Source organism: Cygnus olor, chromosome 12 (assembly GCF_009769625.2).
Source record: "Cygnus olor isolate bCygOlo1 chromosome 12, bCygOlo1.pri.v2, whole genome shotgun sequence".
In the NCBI taxonomy this organism is placed as follows: Eukaryota; Metazoa; Chordata; class Aves; order Anseriformes; family Anatidae; genus Cygnus; species Cygnus olor.
Genome location: NC_049180.1, coordinates 18,842,498 through 18,859,088, shown reverse-complemented (window position 1 = coordinate 18,859,088; position 16,591 = coordinate 18,842,498). Strand labels below are relative to the sequence as shown.

Here is a 16,591-nt window from a genome sequence, read left to right as displayed (position 1 = left end):
ACCTGCAGCAGCTCCTGCTTGGTACTGCCATTGCACTACCTCGGTGTCCTTGCCTTTGTCTGAAAGTGCAGCAGGAAGTCTCATGTAAACTTCTTTTCTGTGTGATGGTAGAAATAATGAATAGAATTCTTTTCTTGTAAGAAAAATCATATAATAGCTGCATTGACCCAAAAGGAGAAGCTCCTCTCCACAGACAGGGGCTGTTCAGTGTGCCATGGAAAAATCCATGCAGGGTCTGTCAGATGCTAGACAAATACAGGGTTCCCAGAATCTTGTAAGATTTACTCACTACCTATATTCCTCTTTTTATTCTTTCTTATCAGAACAGCTAATTTATTAAGCCATTTCTTGTCAGGCCTTTGTTACTGAGATCCAGAAATAAACCTGCAGCATTTCCCTCTGTGCCTCCTCCCCAGCCCCTGCCGATTCTTCCCCATTGTGAAGCAAACACCTTTTACATTATGGTATCTCTATTCATCTCCTTGGAAATTGTCCCAGCTTACATTACATTCAACTCTTTTTAATATCATTGCTATCACTTAAAACACTATATAGCATTGTGTGGTTTTGCTGTTTTTGTTAGGAAAATTCCCACTGTATGTATGTTTGGGGAAGAGGTTCAAGCTATTATCTAATATGCTGTGCAGCTAACCACAGAGTTGATTTTCCCTATTTTGTAGAGAGGGTGATAACAAGGTAAATTCAGCTTAGGAAATGAAATCTTTTTTTCCCATTCCTAAATTTTAATTCTTCTCCTCAGTGTTCCAAACTTTAGGTTAATGGACAATCAGATTTCAGCCAAGATGTCTCATAGCATTGTAAAAAGAAAGCATTTGAAGATATTTTCTCTTCTTTCTTATGTGAAATGGAGTTTTCCTTAGTGCTGCGTTCTCATTTTTACAGTGGTTACATTCATCTGTCATTTTGCTTAAGCAGTCACTCTTTAGGTCTTGATTACCCTTGCTTTGGGCAATCCCTTCTCTTTTAAATAATACAATGAAAGCAAATCCAGTGAGGCTTGCACAATGAGACCTTTAAGGTGCCGCCCAATCCTTTTTGGTCTTGCTGCGACAAAGATTGGTCTTTCCTTTCATAGAATTCATGAGCACAAATGCAGTTGTCATTATACTTATAAAAAGCAGCTTATGCATGCAAATAGTTATTAACTGTATCAATGCAAGGCTCTTTCTGATGCTGGTTGAATTACTCGTAACAGAGACGTTTGTCAGTACCAGGGAATAAAAGCATTTCTTTTGGGAAGATCACTGCAGTCTTTCTGGACAAAACACTGCATGGGTTCTTAATATTATAATATAATTTTAATATAATTTTAGTATTAATAATATTAATATATTAATATTCTTTTGATTCATTTTAAAAGGAATTATGACACACACACAAATTTAATTGGGTTTTACTTAAATTGATAAAAAGCCAAGATTGAATATCTATTCAATATCCAGTTTAGGAGGTTGGTTCATGTACCTCAGTGTAATCTATGTGGATGAATCCTGTTGGTTCTTCCTGGGGTCTTCAGGGTAGATATATAAATAACTAGTGATGCAAACAGGAGGGGGAAAACAAAACAAAACCACAGACTTGACACAATGAAAGCTGATAAGAGTTCCTTGCATCTCTGGGGCCATTGATTTAAAAACCTAAATACCTCTTAAACCTGTGTTACAGATTGTGAATTGTTGTTCTCCTAGATGGCTTTATGAATAATTCAAGTAACTGAACAGTACAGCCTGATCTTTATCACAACCTAGGAGAAAGAGCAACAGTTTCTTCTAGTATCTTTGGTTTTGGGGGTGAGGTTGCAAAATCTTCAAGTGCTTTGCATCAAACCTCTTCTTCTGCGTTGTTTCTGCCTGGCAAGTAGAGACACTCATCACTATTTATACCTCAGTTACAGGCAGAGAGTGAGTAGCTATGTTGCCACTTTGTGCAAATAAAACAAAGATGCTAAGTCCTTATGGAGGTGTTTGATAGAGGTTTCTTGTTTCCTTTGTCTCTGTGCTATATGATCTAAGTCATAATTTAGCTCATGTAATCAGTTTCTGAACATAAAATATTTGTAGAACTTATATATATTTTATGGACTTCTAATGGTAAATGCAACCCATTATTGAACTCAACATTTATTTATTTATTTATTTACAAAGCCAACAATGCTGAGCTAAAAGTGAGAACCAGAAACAAAGCTAACTGATCAACCTGAATGGAATTGGACTGTTTAAAAAAAAAAAAAAAGTATTAGGAAAAAACATGGAAACAACAATATTTTGTGTTCAAATTTTGAAACCTAGATACATTGGAAAAGCATCTGTTTACTTTTTGTGCAATAATTACATTGACATGTGAAAAAGCTATAGATAGCTATATTAATGTAACTGAGAACTAGGAAGGGTTATTTGATATAGGCTATTATTTTTGATGCCCCAGTCAGTGTACAGGAAAAGCGGCCTGGATGAAAAAGGCTTGATAAAACTTCATTGTTCAAATATATGAATAGAAATGTTTAGCTTACTGCTTTAACTTAGATTGTTTAGCAGAAAATCATAGGAAAAGATGAAAGCTTAAAATTAAAATAAGTAATTGCAACTGAAAAATGTTTCTCTTTCTGGCTCAGTTAGGCATGTACTTAAAATCAATTTATTGGAACAGAGTCTGAAGAGGAGGCTGAAATTAGCACACTCTTTTAAGTGGTTAGTGAGTTTTTATGCTTTGATACTGGAGTTTATAGAGTGAAGCCAAAGGATTTTTTTTTTCCCTTTTGTGTTTGTTTAGGAAAAGTTACACAGAGCTAGGTAAATATAATCACTGCAGAATTTAATGTTTTGCTATGGGGTTATTTGCACCAAGAAACAAGCAAACAATGAAAAAGAAAAGAAATCTGAAGCCAAAAGAGATAAATGAGATTGCTACAAGTAGGAAGAAAAAAAAAATCATTTGTGAATATGAATGCTGAATAATTCAAATTTTCTGAAATGGAATACACCATATAGTTTCCTTCCTAAAGTTACTGAAAAGTATTTTTAAATATGCAAGTAAGCAGCAGTAAGTTGCACCAAGGTTTTTGTGGGAAACCATAAGATTTTCTGATAGTTTCCACAGTAGAAATGTGAAGTTAGATAAAAATACCAAGTTTTCTTCTCAAATGAAATTTACAAATCTGCACAGCCATTTTTTCTTTGCTTTTTTGATGTTTGCACAATATAATTCAGCAGCCTGGTATACTTCTAATCACAATAGCATAATACTCCACTGATGACACCTGCCATCAGTTCCTTAGTTTCTGTTATCTCTACGGTGGCCCTAGCTTTTAAAGAGTTCATTCATTGGAGAGGAAGGAAAGGTCAGTGATCTCCTATTGTTCAACAACACCAAGGGGTTTTCTGAGATTGGCAACCAGCAGAACGTTGCAGTGCAAGTATTGTATAAAGCTGGCGGTATAGGCTTGCATAGTAGATCAGCATTTTATTGCAAATATAGAAAATGACTGATGTATTTTCTAGGTCAGGGTGGAAGAAGTTAAATAAATAAGGATACTAATGACTTGAGTAGGGGAAGGTTGTTATTAGACATTTTGCACCAACTGTGAATGGACAATAGTAATTTTTTTTTCTTGTACTCTAAAACAATATATAAAGTCCTGAGCACTAAAATGCTAACCGTGATTTTAACAAATTGCAAATAATACCATGTTTATCTTCACTTATGTATCTCTTAGATATAACAGCACTGAAATAGTAGGCATTAGTGTGGATACAGTTGACATATTTTCCGTTCTAGGGGAATTATTTTGAAGAGAAACTTCCAGACAGTCGCTGTGGTACTTGGAGGTGTTTTTTATTTCTCTTCTCCCCTTGGAATGTATTGTTTGTTTGGATATGAAAGAGGAGTCTAGCTACAAGTGCCTTACTTTTAAGGAATTTTAAATGTCTGTAATTGTTTGGGGGGGTGGGGGGAAAGTAGTTTAGTAAATGCTTTAAATCATTTGCTTTGTTCCAAAAAAAAAGTTCTTCATAGCCATAGCAAGTCTCAGATAAGCTGGTGGAACTCTGGGTTTTCTGAGATACTATTTAAGAGACTGAAGGCAGCAAGGGGAGGAATGACTGAGGCAACAGGATGGTTTCTCCAGACCTTTAAAGGTCTGACCCTATGCTTCAATTTGGAAGTGTGTGAGTAAGGCCTATGTTGTCTGAAGGAAAAGTAATTAGGAAGAACAGGCTCAACAGGAAAAAGAGCATTGAAAGACCATTTAAGGTTCTTAAAGAAAACTAATTTGTTTCTCGACTCTATTTATTCTTCATTTGTAGCTATTTCTTAATTGTTTTACTCTTCTGAACTAAGTTTAAAAAACGAAAGTTTTGCCATTGAACAGCTCATAAGAGTAACCTTTATTAGAAATTTATCAGCTTTAGTACAATGCTGAGCAAATTTCTAACTGCCTTTTGAAAAATTTGATGAAAGTAATTTCTTTTTCCTTTTTTTCTTTCTTACAAATTATTACCTTTCTCCTATGTAGTCTTGCTCCTTCTTTGTAGAAAGAACAAGATGAGGTTAAAATATCATCGTTTATTTAAGATAATTGTTTGACAACTTACATTTAGAATTTGCACAATTCAAAAAGAAGTCTGTGTAAATGTGATATAGGCACAAGTGACAGGAGCTGATCCTTAGCCTTCAGAATGCTTCTCTAAAGGGAGTTTTGATGCAGAACAGGTGGCTTGGTAGATAAATCTCCACCTGGGTAAATCGTGAGACATCAAAGTAGTCTGTTCTGACCTTTTTGCTGCAAATTCAGACAACTCTTCTGCTACCTAAGGTGGAACCAAAGAAGATATAATTTTCTGCTTTGGCTTTATAGTGAAATTTTCTTAATTTTCTTTATTTTTTCTTTAGTTATTTTTGTCATTCATTTCTATGTTTTTAAGTAATTTTGGATTATTGCAAGGGTAAAATATGTGCAGAAAAATTAGAATGTTTGTATATTTGTAATAGAAGAAAAAAATCAAATCTACAAGGTTTAATTCTGAGGTCATTTCTCATTCCTTATCAGGTAAGACCTGACAGGGGTTAGGTGAGACTTTGGCCCTCTCTTTGGAACAATTTAAAACATAACTTCTTTTTTTAAAAACTGAATTTATTTCAGGTAAAAATAAAAAGGCATTTTATTTTTAGCCTTTGCAAAAAAAATCAGAGTCTATATCCACAAGACAACTTAAGAGTTGTCACCAAACTGCCAGATAACAAGCTTATATTGTTCAGGAAAATATATTACAATTTTATCTACTTGTACTGTTCAGTAAAACATTAGTATCTCAGCATTTTTATTTAACAATAGGCAACCTTAGGCCAGTAATTATGCAACAATTATAATCATAAAAACTGTCCCCTGCTGCTCACCTAGAAACAAGAATATATTAAACCAGAACTAACTATCTAAGAGGAAAGCAACAAACTACACTCATTTTTAATGCCCCTGCAGTGCACCATGGGAAGCTAATAATTCACCCTCTAATTAGTATCCCTTCTGCTGCTGTTGGCGCAAGGACAGACAAAGAGGTATCCGCTTCATTACAAACTTGCCTTGGTAATCTTTAAATGTCTTTCTTCTCTGCAGGTTGAATGCATGCAATAGGGGCAAATAGAATGTGCAATTAAAAAAGGTTTGCTGGTATTGCTATTCTGACCATGCATGCTAAGTCTAATGAGTATACTGAAAAATCAAAAAAAGCCATTTAAATGCACTTTTTCTCTTTTTGGCTATGGCATATTTCTTCCTTTTTGTCCTTCATTACTTTCTACATTAGCAGAAAAAAAGAGAATACACCAATGGGATAAGAGAGTGATAACTTTGCAGTATAACTGCAATAATTGTGTTGGTAGATGTCCTTAATCTGGTTTGAGAAAAACTGAATGACGATAGGCCTTACTGCTTTAGAAGATTGAGTTTATTTGTTTCAAGAAAGTATATCAATATTAATGCATTTTATTTTAAAAACCAGAATAATTTTGCCACAGGCCACTATGGGTTTGAAATACTATGAAGTACTTCTATGTTATTTTTAGTGTAGAAATTAGTGATAATATTACTGTTACATTACTACTTTCCTTTAACTGACTTGTTTACATATGCACAGTGTACTTGCTGATTAATTTAAGCTTATTAAAGAAAATGTTACGTGCCTGAGGGTATTTTCAGCTTGCCAATGTACAGCCAATTCCAATCATTATCAAGAAATTTTAGTTGTTGCAATGACCTGCTGGTACAGTAAAAAACAAGGCAGCAGTGCTAAGAACTTGTGCTCTGGTTTGAATATGGCTTAAGTCAGTTCACTTATTTCCATTTGATAATGATCTGGGTGAAGTCCATTAGCAGTCTTGTAACAAAACTAGGTGAAATATTGCCTCTTGAGTTAATTTTGAGGATTATCTTCTGAGTTTCAAATTACCTGCCTGTAACTTCCATTTATATCCAGTCCTGCCCTATGTGAACTTCTTGTCTAATCACTAGGAGAGTTGTGTATGCTTAGGGGAGATGAGTATCATATCTTATTTTTTGTGGACAGTCAAGAGAAAAATCAAAAGTAATTCATAATCACTTCCATTTGAATATGCTCAACTAAGAGCTGGTGGGGGCCGCGTTACCAATGTGAAAGGATACAACACTCTTATTCAGCAACTCTCTAGCCTCGGTGGTAGAACTAGTTCTGTCCCACAAGCAACGAAGCTCCTTTAAACACCTTTGTGTATATCTGTTCCTGGCTCACTTGTCACTCTTTCTGCAGCGCTGCCGAGCAAGTTGATCTTTCATATTAGCTGATACCTTTACCTGTGATCCTTTCCCTGTCAGCCTTCTTGTCCAGCTGTTTTTTTGTAAGCTCACCTTACCTAGTTTTTCTTAATGCTCTATTCTCCTTCCTACTTCTTTCACATCTGTTCCTACTGCTCTTCCTCTGCTCAGTCCTAGCTGTCCCAGTGCTTATCTCTTCTACTTCACTATTATACCAAGAAATGTCAACAAGGAAAACTCAGTGGCTGTAATATAGAATAGAGCACCACTCTAACAAAATATGTAAATGAAGAGGCTGATCCAGCATTGACTAAAGCTTTTTATTATTCTCATGAGCCCTGGACTGGTTCCTAAGTACCAAATTTCTAAGAAACAACAAGGAAAGAGTGGATGTTTTGTCTCCAAAATTAAATAGGATCTTAATTTGTTCTCTCTGTCTAAAATAAAGATCTTTCAGAGTTTCTCAAAGGTGAGTCAAAGGACATATAGTACATAAGGGCAAGTACATAAGTTGCAAGTACAAAGGGCATATGGTTTATTTTCATTCAAATAATGTTTCCCTGTTAATCCCAATTTGTGTTAATTCAAATATGGACAAATTAAGAAATGGATAAATTTGCTATCTTAGACTATGTGTACATTTGAAGAAGGAATTTGATGCCATTTTAAGCTATCTTAGGACTCATGTTCGGAAATAAAAGGTCTGGAGGTTGTCCTGTTTTAAAATCAAAGAACAGGTATCTTATGGAAAGCTTACAAGCTCTTATCATTGATGTATCTCTCTGGAGAATAAATGGAGAACGTGATTAATTATTTCCATAAATTTACCCTTAGCATTAAATTCACTTTAAAACGTCAAAATTTGATTTGCTCAGCACTCAGTCATATCAAAATTACTTTCTAAAGAGTTACTTCAAAAGGTAATTCAGTAATAGAAATTGTGCATAAGAAAATAATTGGATATAAATTACGATTATGTGGTGTTTTAGTGTAGCATGAAGCCACATTTTGCATGAGTAAGAATAGAAATAAAAACAAAATATCCTAATGATATTCTCTTTAAAAACAACCATACACTTGTAACAGAGATTAAACCATAGGGCAATTGCTAAATCGCCAATGACATTGTGGAGTTAATGGATCTGAATGTAGTACTAGAACACTCCCCCACATGGCCATTAATCTCAATGGAGATGCTTTCTGTCTCAGTCATTATTGCTTATTGATCTGACACGTGTGACCTTAACTTCTCATCTCATTATGTCATAGACATTTCTTCTTATCCAATTATGTGGTGCACCGTATCAGGTTACGTTGTTTTTCATAAAATACTTTAAGTCTCTCCCTCTTTTTTTTTTTTTTTTTTTTGTAATACTGTTTGGTAAAAATGTGCTTAAATGTCTGGGACAAATTGTGGAAATACTTCCTTAAGCACACTAATTTCTCTGGGGCAGGCCAGAATCTGCGAAAGGGAAACATGAACATCAGCTAGCCATGTTGGTTGTTTTTGCTTTGTTAGAACTAGTCTTTCTCAGAACAAATGTCAAGGTTTTACTCTGTAAGAGGGTGGGGGGGGGGGGGGGGGGGAGGAGGAGTCATCATGAAAAAATTTGTTTTTATACTTTTTTACTCCATATGTCTTTTATCTTAAATGAGAGCTTCCCATTGCTAGTCTTTGACACTCCGTCTCAAGGAGACGTTGTGCTTCACTTACGTCCTCTGTGTCATGTTATATTCAAAGTTTAATGCAGGGAAATGGAGCCAAACAAAGGAAACATCTCAATGACAAACATCTCCGATTTTGCTTGTTCTAGTAATGAATGATGGCACCTTGGGGAATTATTATAGTAGTAAATATAATAGAGTTATAAATACCAGTAAATAAATTAGTATAGATTCAAGCTTCATAAATGATATTTTAATTATATTACTTTATTTTTTCTTGGCTTTTATTTTCAGAGGTATCACTATTTCTGCAAAAATTGTTCATGTTAATCAAATTATCATTGATTGTTTTTAATCGAGAAAACCTTTTTCCTAAACTTATTTCTAAGCTATAGGAAACTATCAACAGTTAGAGAGTCTGTTACTCTAGTAGGAAATGTTTTAATTCAAGATTACAATTTTAAATGTAATTATTTGTTGTTATTATCCAAATATATTGAATTTCTACTGTAAATACAATATTTTTGTTTAACAAAACACGTTACTATTTGGTGAGATGTGAGGTTTTTGCTAAGGAGAAAAGCAAAAGCTTAGAAGTTCCTGTTTTAACTGATCTTTACTACCAGCAATTTATATTGTCTGTTAATGAAACCCTTGGCATAGCAAAAATTATAGTGGAGACTTTGCTGAGAAGGAGAAAAGGCATAAAAGGTGTAAAGTTGTTAGAAGGATGGAAAGGAATGGAGTACTCTATTATCAACATTCTAGGTTAAGTTTCTGGTGTATCTGAAGTCCTCTAGATTACATTCAGCTGACATGCTAATTTTTGCATCCCTTGGGCTTTAGAACACAGTTTTGTACCTAATAAGTCACTGAGTTTTCACTCTTAGCTTCAATGCAATTGACTTCAATTTCTAGTTTCTGCAGGTGAGACTGAGAATAAACAGCAATAAAAAATGGAATAGTAACTAACAAAACAGATAAAAGTATTTTAACATCATTCTTAGATAGCTTTTTAAAGAGGCCAGTATTTTACATAATGGTCCATTATTACTCAATCCTATATGTATCATCTATAAAATAATCTTGATTTAAGGTATATAATGTGTAATATACCTGCCACTAAAGCGTATCTAAAGATATAATTACTGTTGTGTAGAGTAACCATTTTCCGAGGCAACCTTTCACAAGCAAGGTAATGTAGCATTATGCTAGTTTTTTATATACCACAGCTCCTCCACTCATTATATGTTTTCACAGATTATTTAGTGATAATCCACATATTGGCCTAGTTTGCACAAAGTATAAACAACAATATTTCTCACTGTTTATGATTAATCACTTGAATATTTTAAAGATTAGAATATTCTAGAATATTCATATCTTAGACCTAAACTTCTGGAAACTAGAAAAGACATCTTTAATGGAGTTTTGTGATGTTTGCATAACAATGCATAATTGAATAGTAAGACTATCAGCATCATCACTTTGAGCTCTTGATCTGTTACGTTGAACACAAAGTATCTGTAGCCTATGTGATTCCATTTAAATGGAATGAGATCCAGGACTCTAAACATGTTAGAAAGTGATGTTTAGCATAATGGAAATGTCACCAAATGTTAGTGGTGATGGTGAAGACTTGACTGGTTACTATACATAGGTGTAGGCACATAGGGAGCTATGGCTTTGTTAAAATATATTTGTACCTGTATTTGAACAGTTCTTGTTTTCCACTTCTATTAATTGAGAATTATTTAACACTCCATGGTTCTTTAAAGGACTACATTGTAAATTGCATTTCTTTTCTGAGCTGGGCTAATGTTATTGGGCTGAATATTTTGTGCATGCACAGGATCAAATGATTATTAATAGTTCTAGGCTTTCCTGGGTTGCTAGCTGCACAATAATGAAAAAAACAGCATGGTCAAGGTACAAATCAGCTTGAAACATCTCCTGTGAACTTTTAATTCTAAATTAATACAGAGCAATTAAAAAGCTTGTACTTACATATTTCTTTTAGACTACACTAATGGTTTGGAAGTAACAAAGACAGACATTCTGATTAGAAGAAACCAGGAGTTCACAGGTCAATAACAGAATGTTGTAATACTTTTTATAATTCTGGATGATGTATTTTCTTTCAGTGACTTTCACTTTAGAAGTAAACATGGAAATTTGTAATTGTAACATGAGAGGACTTTGCTCCACAAATTCTAAAATAATGTAAAATTTAATATATCTATGAATATACCTGTCCTGCTGTACACATTGCAGTAAAAATCATATGGCTTACATCAACTGAAGAATATAGTCACACTGGCTTCTGTGCCAACAGAGACTATTTATGATGGAATCTCCTTTTGGGAGTGACGACAATATTTTAGAGCCCACAGACTATGAGCGGTTTTCTTAGAAACATGGGGCTCTCTTACCTTTTTGACCTTAGTTATAGTGACAGAATGCAACTAGTGACTTGGCTCCTGGGAGTCAAGGTTTCTCACATAAACTGCACAACCTTTCTGGAGAAGGTATAGCCAACAAATGTATTTCATAGACAGGTGAGGGCTCTGTGATCTACAACAGAGGAAAGGATTTCTGAGTTCTTTCATAACTTCAGAAATTATTGATGGATGAAGAAGAGTTAGAAAACCCACAGATTTCAGACAATGAAGCAGTTAGAACAAATTTTCCATTTAGTGAAAATTAAAATGTTTGGTTATGATAACTAAATAATTAAATATTGGATGAAGACAATTTGGAATAAAGATGAATAAATTTATTTAATTTGCTTCTGACTTTCCCCCTTTATTATAGTCAATGCTATCAAGAATCATTCACTCTGGATGTTGGATTTTGATATATATATATATTTTTTCCACTGACTAATTGCATTTGACTTTTTGTCTTGTGTATTTCTGCTTTGGACTCATAATTTTTTTTCTTTTTTTTTTTTTGTCTTTTAATCTGCAATGTCATTGGTGCATCATCTTTTTCTCTGTTGAAAGAAACAGGTTGAGGGGTTGGATTGCTGAGACAGGATTACAACAGCGTATTAGCAATGTCTTTCTGTTTCTAGAGATGTTGCAGGCTGCTTCTGCTGTGTAGGGTAGTAATTATTAATTAATTTACTCTACTTCGTGAAGTCTGCCCTCAACCCTTCCAATCCCCATTCTTCAAAATGAAAAGTTGGACTTTAAAGTAGTAGGTGCCTAAGAAGAAGGAAGGTTTTTGATGCTATCGCTAAGACTGAAGAACTTGCATTATCCATCTCAGAGCTGGTATCTAAGAGATGCGCTATTTGAACACCAGTAAAAATTAGCTGAGAAGTTTATTTCATCCATAGAGTTGAGCAGGAAAGTGAGAGAGACCCATCCCTGGACATCTGAGCTTTTCTTATAGAGAATCTATAGGGCTATTTCTGTAGCATTAGAACCATGTAGCCTACCACAGAGACTTGGCCTTTAATGCCAAGTCATTTTGCTTGCTACACCTCACATCTTTCAAATGTGCTACACTTCAAACCCGTCTCTGCTCATACAGTCTCTGTGTTTTTGCTGCTGCTGGAGGATATGTCTGACAGCCTTTTTAGAGTCTTTCTGTGATTTTTCAGGTTCTTGACATGGTCTTTGACCTAGCTGCCTCAATGTGCTGCTGCTACTCCCTTGTCTCTGTTCTCTCTATTCTTGTACAAAATTTATAGTTGGATTGTACAGCCTCTGTCTTATGTTATAATTTAAAACTTTGATGCGATCTTTAACAGAAATACCTCAATTGCAGGAGTGCAACATCACAAGTATGGATGATTACTGCAATCTTCACTTCTGCCACCTTGGACAGGCAGGTCCCCAAAGGGTTACTGTTAAAGCAGGTACAAAAGGGGGGCAAGCTGTCGACTGTCTATGCCTGTGTCAGCTCTAACATTAGGGCACAGATGAAACAATTCTAGTATCCCCTAAAGGGCTGCACAGCAGGATACATTGCACCAGCAGCTGCAGTATGTGTTGAAAGGCTGGAGCAGATGCTCTCTATTCACTGTACTCACCACTGCAAATTTAGCACTAGCAACTTTCACAGACTTTGAGCCCTAGATATCGGGACAATATATTGACACTCAGTAGGGAATCATACCAGAATAAAGGAATAGTCTTTCTTTCCTTCCAGTCTTGTTCACAAAACTCTAGAAACAACATGAATCTTACTGTTCAGGATATTCTGGTAGTTCACAAACTGAAACCTATTTTCATGCTTGTAGAAAGCTATGAAGAGTATTATTCATAAAATGTCTACTGTAAAATATAAGTAGTGCTATCTGAAACTGCTGATTTCACCATGGCCTAAAGTGACTTTTTTTTTTTTTTAAACTATTCCTAATAAACAAAGATTCCTATCTGCATTTACTTGCTTTGAGTTTTATGGAAGCAGCAGTTTTCTCACTACAATAAACCCAGATCAAAAAGTGTTTTCTTTTGAATTCAGATCAGCCAAATGGGCATCTCTTTCTGAATCCATTTGTGCAGCTGATCTGCAGCGTAGCTAGGGGTTTCATGTGGTAAAAGGGGTATAACTCATTTGCACTGAATAATGTATGCATATATAATATGTGCAAAACAGCCAGAAGCCAGAGAAATATCCTCCAGCTAACTACCTGTGTTTAATAAAATTTACTGTCCTTTCATGGAACTCCAGTCTTACAAGTATCCTTTAAAATTTAGATTAGATGTGTTTTACCTAAATTATTGTACTATCAGAGAGTACCATACTACCATCTTTCAGTGTGTTTCTGTGATTCTGTGAACAAATGGGCCTAGGACTTTAGAGCAAGCTTCATTCTTTATATGTGCACGTTAGCAATAAAAAATGACTTTGCATTTTGATGCATTTCTATAGAGATATACTTGAGGTTACCCGCATGATGCAGGACTTCCCTGGTGAAATGCTTCAGCTGTTAAGCAGGAGGTTGGCTTTGAACTACTGTAATGGCTCTTTCTTATATGGTCTTAAACTCTGCAAACAAGTGCAAAGCTTCACTGTATCTCCAAACACCAGAATCAGGCTGAGTGGTCTGTTTCCTTGTCTTTCAGGAGAACTAGGGTTCTGCATTAGCCAGCATTTGATTCATAAGCAGTTGCTACAGGTAAATAGAAAGCTGCATTGTTGTCTGCAGGAGACTGAAAGCTCTCAGACAGAGATAGTTATTGAGAAAATGAAGTTTTGTAGGGAAGCATGCTAAGCAATCAAATAGGAGCCATTAAGCATGTTTTTTTTTTCCTCCAGTTTAGATTCATTTAGATTTAGAGCTTAGTGATATGGTTTAGTGGAGGACTTGTTAGTGTTAGGTCAGAGGTTGGACTCAGTGATCTTGGAGGTCTCTTCCAACCTAGACGATTCTGTGATTCTTTTACAAAGCAGGACAGGAAGTTTAGTTCAAAAGGACGTAGATAACTATTTTACATTACTTATGAAGCCAATGCGCCATTTAAGAATCCATTAATTTTGGTCTACTTGTTAAGATACTGATTTCCCATAGATGTCAGTGTAGAAGACAAGTGCACCTATTTTCCATTGTTACTGTTTCATACAAGCTCGTTTTCTCTTATAACCTGAAAATGATTTCTGTAACGACAAAACTATTAGAATGTATCTTTCTGGAATTTGACTGATATTAAATTTTTTTTCAGTCATGTCAAAATCTTACGGGAACCCTTTGCAGAGGGAATGCAGATCATTAGGCAAGTTACTATTATTCAAGTTATGCAAATCTCCATCATGCCCTGTTGTGGCAAAAAATATTGGGCCCATTAGTCATGGCTGCTGAGCACTTATAGCTTCAAGTGAAGACAGTAGGAGGTAAAGGTGCTCGACCTCTCTGAAAGTAGGGGTTATTACATTAAAATAGTAAATTGAAATGTTACAAGTATAGTAAGAGTTCTCTGACGTCTACTTTAAAATATGAACCTCTGGGGACTGGTCTCACACCATAATCTGAGCTGCAATATGAAAGGTTGTACTTTCAGAGCAAGCTCTATAAGTATTAGGGCTGTTTCCTATTGTTAACATATCTTTTTCTTTCTTTCTTTTACTTTTTTTTTTTTTGGTAGACATTTGTTCTTCCTCTACAAGTTGAAGCTGTTACTCTCCTCTGTTTTACCTGGTTAGGTGGTATTTAAATATATACTCTCCTAGCTCCCAGCTGCTCCCTGATCCTGGTTGCTGTAGGATCAGTGCCAAGCATGGAGCATGCATTATGATCAGGTGTGCACTCACAGCTCAACCTCACAACCAACAAGCTTGGAATCCTTTGCAGTCCCATGGGTTTGTAGCCCTGGATTGGGTCCTTGTATCAAAATTGTGTTAGCAGACTGCAGCAGTTGGCTACAGCTTAGGTGGCCAAGAAAGCCTATGTACCTATGTGGGCGTAGTATATATTGGACTTTCAATACACTTATCATTACTAAGATATCACCATTGTCATCATCCGTGCCATTTAAAAGCTTCCCTGGAAATAATATTCTGAACAGTATAATGATTAGAGAAATTCTCTTTCCTTTGTTAATCCAGATTTAGAAAGACTACCAAAGCGTTCTCAGACATTGATGACACAATTGGATGATCTGTGTTAGCAGCTGACACAGTTCTTCCAACGCTCTTCTTTCTCTCAGGTTGTGTTGTAGCTGTATTTGTTTTACCCATGATGTAAAAAGCAGCCTTGGAACTTTTCTGTTAACCTAAACTGTTGGGTACCCCTATGATGATGCAGGACAGATGCATGAAATCATGTAACATCCATTCAGGTAGCACATTAGATAATGAGAGAGGGCATGCAGTTAACAGATTTTTATTTATTTATTTTTAATAAAAATGCTTTTCAGCTTGCATTCAGTAATGGCCCAACTGCTAATGACTTAGGGTTGTGAGGAGTGGCCAAGTAACACAAGGGAAATTATTCATTTGCTTAAAGCAAGTCTATAGGCCAGCGCTCTGCTTAAGGCTGCCTTAGACTTGCATCTTAGTGCTGTCAGGATTTCTCTGACTGAGAAGGATTTTTTGAAACTTATTTGATGTGGAGTTTTATTATATTTGAACTGAAAATGAGCTGTTCTGGAGGAGATCCTTGGAGAAGCTCCACCAGTATAGGACGCAACAAACACAGCAGCAGCTGCAGCATCAGCATGCTCCTCACGCTTTCAACTAGCAGCTCAATGAAAGATTTTGGCAAGGCAGAAGACCCAGTGGATGCCAGGTTGGCACCGGTACCTGTTGTGTTTTCTTTCCCTTATAGGATTGAAAAAAAAAATAAAAAAGGTAGCCTGCTTTTATGATACTGCCGCTTGAGATGACAGGGAAAAGGGGAAAATAAATTATTCTTTTTAGGGTCTCTCCCCTGTCGTGGCCTTTTACCTTTGTTCTTCTGCATTCTTCATCATATTAATTAGGAAAAATATTCAAAGTACTGATGTCAAGGACAGTTTCTGGAGTTGGATGATAAGTTTTAAGGATAATAATTTAATGAATATTAACACTACAATTTCTTCCATATATTGGTCCATGTTCTCATATGTAAGTGCTTAAAGGCATGCTGATCCCATGCAGTATCTCTCAGCACAGAACAGGTTTGCCCTCTTTCCAGAACCAGAAGAAAACAGCTGTGCCACTGTGGTGTAATGCAAAAGCTAAGTGGGGGACCTGCTGAGGACAAAGACTATCAATTAAAGAGAACTGGCAATATGACTAGTGGGACTAAGTAGCTTCACGTGGCTATGCATTATATAAATATATCAGCTGAGGTTGGTGCTAGCTGGCAAGTTGCTGCACTGTGTTCTATTGCAAGATAGAGAGATCCTGAAACTAATTACTTATTTGGCATACTGTTACACTTATTTGTCACAAGCAGCTAACCATAAACCTTTAGGTCTTGAAGGACGTTCTAGTTAAATGTACACATTTCTTTATATTATATATCTCTGATGTTACTATGTTTATCTATCTTAATAAATAGTCTCTCTAAAACAGGACAGACTGTGTACGAAGTCTCGCTTGCTTAATCTAGAAAGAAACAGAGGCAATTACCTTAATTACTGTACAATACCTTTTTGAGGAAATACACCCTTACTGGAACTTGTTTTT

The 16,591-nt window shown here is 35.5% G+C and overlaps 1 long non-coding RNA gene across 6 annotated transcripts in view; it reads left to right on the top strand.

The window, feature by feature from the left end:
• LOC121076840 overlaps positions 1–16,591 on the top strand; it is a 247,404-nt gene that overhangs the window by 32,822 nt on the left and 197,991 nt on the right. The gene's annotated exons all lie outside the window — the stretch shown is intronic.